Raw genomic sequence first — 6,864 nt, forward strand, 5'->3', positions numbered from 1 at the left:
CACCTACGACTGTTCATCCACGGGCTCCTGTTCATCCAGCCTCCACCGCGCGCTACTCCACCGGCTACTATTCAACCAGCCTTCCCCACGGGCTCCTGTTCAACCACCCCTCCACGGGCTATTGTTCATCCTGCCCTCCACCGTCTACTATTCATCCTGCCCTCCACGGGGTGGTCCTATTCATCCAGCCCTCCACGTGGTCCTGTTCATCCAGCCCCAACCGGCTCGATTGATCGGGGTCCTGTTCATCCAGAGGCAACACCACGGGGTCCTGTTCATCCACCCCCACCAGGAACTATTCATCCAACCCCCCCGGCAACGCTCATTGTTCATCCAGAGGCAGCATCGATCGGCTTCAGTTAGCAGCAGTAGAGAAGGAATCGCTCGATCGGGTTCAGTTAACAGCCATCGATCGATCGCTCGGGTTCAGTAACGCGTAGCCTGCAGTGCAATCGCTCGGGTTCAGTTAGAGCCAACGCCTCGCACACACGCACGTACGTGTACGAGAGAAACGCGCATCGCTCGGCCCCCGACCTCCCACCGTAACCGGGAACTCCCTGAAATTTTCCTCCCCCTCGCTTCTACCACGGTTTTTTTCGTCATGGACGGCCCAAAGAATGTCATGCAGCTGCGTCTCCGGCCCGCCCATGACGAAAAGCCCATTTTTTGTCATGATTTTTTTATCATAGAAGTAGGAGCCCGCCACATCTATGATGATACCGGGTTTTGTCAGAATTATCGTCATACAAGTGTCATATGTATGACAGAAATTTTTTTCGTTCGGCCCAAAATGTCACGATGTGTATTTTTTTTGTAGTGACCCCCCGTGGGCTTCCCTCTCTCTCCCTTTAGGCCCATGTTGGCCCAACAATTCCCCGGGGGGTTCCGGTAACCCCTCGGTACTCCAGAAAAATACCCTAATCATTCGGAACCATTCCGATGTCCGAATATAACATTCCAATATATGAATCTTTACCTCTCGACCATTTCGAGACTCCTCATCATGTTCGTGATCTTATCCGGGACTCAGAACAAACTTCGGTCACCAAAACACATAACTCATAATACAAATTGTCATCGAACATTAAGTGTGCGGACCCTATGGGTTCGAGAACTATGTAGACATGATCGAGACACATCTCTGGTCAATAAGCAATAGCGGAACCTGGAAGCTCATATTGGCTCCAACATATTCTACGAAGATCTTTATTGGTTAAACTGCATAACAACATACTTCATTCCCTTTACCATCGGTATGTTACTTGCCCGAAATTCGATCATCGGTATCATCATACCTAGTTCAATGTCGTTACCGGCAAGTCCCTTTACTCGTTCCGTAATGCATTATCCCGCAACTAACTCATTAGTCACATTGCTTGCAAGGCTAAAGTGATGCGCATTACCGAGAGGGCCCAGAGATACCTCTCCGATACACAGAGTGACGAATCCTAATCTTGATCTATGCCAACTCAACAAACACCTTCGGAGACACCTATAGAGCATCTTTATAATCACCCAGTTACGTTGTGACGTTTGATAGCACATAAGGTGTTCCTCCGGTATTCGGGAGTTGCATAATCTGATAGTCAGAGGAATATGTATAAGTCATGAAGAATAGCAATAAAACTAAATAATTATTATGCTAAGCTAATGGATGGGTCTTGTCCATCACATCATTCTCTAATGATGTGATCTCGCTCATCAAATGACAACACATGTCTATGGTCAGGAAACTTAACCATCTTTGATTAACGAGCTAGTCAAGTAGACGCATTCTAGGGACACTATGTTTGTCTATGTATTCACACATGTACTAAGTTTCCAGTTAATACAATTCTAGCATGAATAATAAACATTTATCATGATATAAGGAAATATAAATAACAACTTTATTATTTCCTCTAGGGTATATTTCCTTCAGTCTCCCACTTGCACTGGAATCAATAATCTAGATTACATAGTAATGATTCTAACACCCATGGAGTGTTGGTGCTGATCATGTTTTGCTCGTGAGAGAGGCTTAGTCAACGGGTCTGCATCATTCAGATCCGTATGCATCTTGCAAATCTCTATGTCTCCCTCCTTGACTTGATCGCAGATGGAATTGAAGCGTCTCTTGATGTGTTTGGTTCTCTTGTGAAATCTGGATTTCTTTGCGAAGGCAATTGCTCCAGTATTGTCACAAAATATTTTCATTGGACCCGATGCACTAGGTATTACACCAAGATCAGATATGAACTCCTTCATCCGGACTCCTTCATTTGCTGCTTCCGAAGCAGCTATGTAGTCCTCTTCACACGTAGATCCCACCATGACGCTCTGCTTCGAACTGCACCAACTGACAGCTCCACCATTCAATATAAATACGTATCCGGTTTATGACTTAGAGTCATCAGGATCAGTGTCCAAGCTTGCATCGATGTAACCATTTACGACAAGCTCTTTGTCACCTCCATAAATGAGAAACATATCCTTATTCCTTTCCAGGTATTTCAGGATGTTCTTGACCGCTGTCTAGTGAACCACTCTTGGATTACTTTGGTACCTCCCTGCTAAAATTATAGCAAGGCACACATCAGGTCTGGTATACAGCATTGCATACATGATAGAACCTATGGCTGAGGAATAGGGAATGACTTTCATTTTCTCTCTATCTTCTGCAATGGTCGGGCATTGAGTCTGACTCAACTTCACACCTTGTAACACTGGCAAGAACCCTTTCTTTGACTGATCCATTTTGAACTTCTTCAAAACTTTATCAAGGTATGTTCTTTGTGAAAGTCCAATTAAGCGTCTTGATTTATGTCTACAGATCTTGATGCCCAATATATAAGCAGCTTCACCGAGGTCTTTCATTGACAAATTCTTATTCAAGTATCCTCTTATGCTATCTAGAAATTCGGTATTATTTCCAATCAACAATATGTCATCCACATATAATATTAGAAATGCTACAGAGCTCCCACTCACTTTCTTGTAAATACAGGCTTCTCCAAATTGCGGCAATTGCTAACATGATTCGGATAGACTTAAGCATCGCTATGGGTGAGAAGGTCTCTGAGGGAGTCTTGGACTAAGGGGTCCTCGGGCGTCCGACCTGTTAGCCATGGGCCGGATTGATGGGCTGTGAAGATACAAAGACCGAATATTGCACCCGTGTCTAGATGTGACTCTCCTTGGCGTGGAAGGCAAGCTTGGCGACCAAATATGTATATTCCTTTCTTTGTAATCGACCTTGTGTCACCCTAGATCCTCTCGGTGTCTATATAAACCGGAAGACTTAGTCCGGAGGAGATACTCATTACCATAGTCATACAGGCTAGACTTCTAGGGTTTAGCCATTACGATCTCGTGGTAGATCAACTTTTGTAATACTCATATTCATCAAGATCAATCAAGTAGGAAGTAGGGTATTGCCTCCATAGAGAGGGCCCGAACCTGGGTAAACATCGTGTCCCCTGTCTCCTGTTACCATCAACCTTAGACGCATAGTTCGGGACCCCCAACCCGAGATCCACTGGTTTTGACACCGACATTGGTGCTTTCATTGAGAGTTCCACTGTGCCGTTGACGAAAGGTTTGATGGCCCCTTCAATCGTCAACAATGACGTTGTCCAAGGAGAAACCTTCCTCCCTGGATAGATCTTCTTGTTTGGTGGCTTCGCACTGTATGCCAACTCGTTTGGCCACCTGGAGCAGATCGATAACTATGCCCCTGGCCATCAGTTCAGATTCGGGAGCTTGAATTACGTTGCGGACATCCGTGGAGATTTGATCTTTGCCAAATTCGAGACCGCGGCGACCGCCCCTGGTCACCTTGACGAACATGACCTAAATCCATCGTCAGACCGCACCGAGGAGATAGCTCCTATGACCAGTCCAACCTTAGATACAGAGCACACTGCAGCATCCAAGGATTGGAGGCTCGACCCCACCACGGAGGCCATAGATTCCTCGGTGTTGGAGCCGCACATGGACTTAACCTCACATAATATCTGTGTCACCGGAACTCCGAACTCGTCTCTGGTTATAAGTTCCGAATCATGTGAGCCAGCGGACGCCGAGCTTGATCACACATCGATCTTCGAATTCAGCACCGCGGACATCTTCCAGCACTCGCCTTTGGGCGATGTGCTAAACTCATTAAAGAGCATGTCCTTGGCGGGGACTCACAGCCGAACTCTATCCGGTTTGGACTAGGGGCAGATGATCGAGAATTTTGCTTCCCACCCGCCACCCACTTCATAGCCACTGTCAAGGATTTAACTGACATGCTTGACTATGGCTCCGAAGACTTTGCCAGTACGGACGACGATGCCAACAAGGAGCAAGGCCAAAACCCGCCATTCACTGGACGACGGACGACCACTTCTTCCTACAATGTATACATGGTGGACACGCCTGGAAAAACTAACAACGATGACAAAGAGGATCCAGTTGAGGATAAACCTCCTGAGAGACAGCCCAAGCGCCAACTTCCCCGACGCTGCTCTAAGTCACGTCGCTCCAAAGACTGCAGTACGGGCACCGAAAAAAATAATACTCCAAACGATACCTCAGAACAGGGGGAACGGGATAATGGGCAAGTTAGCCCTAATGAACAGGCCATACACGGAGACTCGGAGGACAGTAATTATCTTCCGCTCTCCGAGGAAGAGGAGAGCCTCGGCAACGAAGATTTCATCGTGCCTGAGGAACCTCTCAAGCAGGAGCGCTTCAAACGCCGGCTAATAGCCACTACAAGGAGCCTGAGAAAGAAGCAGCTGCAACTTCAAGCGGACCAAGATCTGCTCAATGATAGATTGACCGAAGTCCTGGCCGCCAAAGAATATGGCCTTAGTGGACCAGCCAAAAGCTACTCGAAGCGTAGATTGCTACCTCAGTGCGATGACAAGGCGCTGGAGCCCATACCATCATCGCACAATGCGGCAGGTCGACCACAACTTGGTCCGGATAAAGCGGCAACTCAAGCCGAACACTAGACCACCCCACCTCGCCGTAAAGGCAAGAATAAAACAACTCGGGGTTGTACATACGACCTCCAACATGACTTGGATAGTAGAGCAGGACACGCAAGATCGATCTACGGATCGCGAGGACATGCCTCGACACACGACGACGGCTACCTATTCGTACGTGACAAACCTAGCCACGCCCGGACCGAAAACCGCAAATGGACTCCATCGGAGGTACATCGCGGTGTGGCCCAACATAGAGGCGCCGCACACCCTCTTTGCTTCACAGACGAAGTAATGGAGCATGAATTCCCAGACGGGTTCAAACCCATGAATATCGAATCATACGACGGAACAACGGATCCCACGGTATGGATCGAGGACTTCCTCCTCCATTTCCACATGGCCTACGGAGATGACCTTCATGCCATCAAATACCTACCACTAAAAATCAAAGGACCAGCTCGGTACTGGTTAAACAGTCTACCGGAAAATTCTATTGGCAGCTAAGAAGATTTGGAAGACGCCTTTCGCGACAACTTCCAAGGTACATATGTCCGGCCAACAGACGCCGATGGCTTAAGTCACATTGTCCAGCAGCCCGGAGAGTCAACCAGGAAGCTCTGGACTAGGTTCTTAGTTAAAAAGAACCAAATCATTGATTGTCCGGACGCGGAAGCACTTGCGGCCTTCAAACACAGCGTCCGGATGAATGGCTTGCACGCCACCTCAGTCAAGAAGTACCTAGATCCATGACATCCCTTACCGCTCTAATGACCCGCTTTTGTGCAGGAGAAGATAGCTGGCTCGCTCGTAGAAGCAACAGCGCCAGCGATTCGGGCATTTCCGAAATCCGAGATGGCAATGGCAAGCCACGACGAAGCAAACACAACAGTCGCAATGATAATGAAAGATCACGCGACACAACAGTCAACACCGGATTCAGAAGTCCAAAACACGGTCAACGGAAAAAGCCATTCAAGGCGAACCGAGATGGACCATCCAACCTAGACAGGATACTGGACCGACCCTGCCAGATTCACGGCCACCCTGATAAACCAGCTAATCATACCAACTGAAGATGTTGGGTCTTCAAGAAGGCCGGCAAGCTCAACGCCGAACACAAGGGGAGGAGGACCCTAGGCGATCGGGACGACGGAGAGGTTCACCAACCAAATACCGGGGGTCAGAAACAATTTCCCCCAAGGATCGATCAACCCCGGAGCGGAAATAGCAGTTTGGCTTCCGCCGCCCACCTCATATACTCGCAAAATTTGTACCACGCATACATCACTACGCACTTAAGATACCATGGGCATTGGCGGAAGCACAATACGGACAAGCCGGCAAGCATCCCTGTAACATTTATTATCTACTTTCCTTTTTTCTTTCTTCATTATCTCTTAAAAACAGGTGACGCAAAGGACAAACATCTAAACCGACTCCATCAGAGTTCGGATCCGTACACTCACCTAAGGGGCTACTTCCATCAAGGATTCCCCTCGCCGAGGACAGGCGGCGCAGACATGTGACGGGAGGTCCAAAATAAACTTTTTGTAGACCGCACTCTTTATTTCGAGCGTGTAATATGCCTTTTTCCTCCGCCTTCGACCCCGGGCATGTCAAATAGCCGGGGTTGAGGTATTTTTATATATAAAGTAACCATTGGCATACCGCTTAGGTCCCAGTAAACATTATCCGAATTAATCATTCATGTATTTTTGCAAATGAATATGGCTCCTATGGTTGTTTCACAGATATACCTTGGCATAACCTGCCAGGAGCTCGGTATGGGAAAAATGAGTTGCCAACAAAGTCCGAACAGCTTTACAGTGTACTTCGGCGTCGCAAGTTTGGCCTTATATGCATCATCCCCGAATCATCTCTTGGGTCAATGGTTGGGTTGCCC

Source organism: Triticum urartu, chromosome 3, assembly GCF_003073215.2.
Source record: "Triticum urartu cultivar G1812 chromosome 3, Tu2.1, whole genome shotgun sequence".
NCBI classification, from domain to species: Eukaryota; Viridiplantae; Streptophyta; class Magnoliopsida; order Poales; family Poaceae; genus Triticum; species Triticum urartu.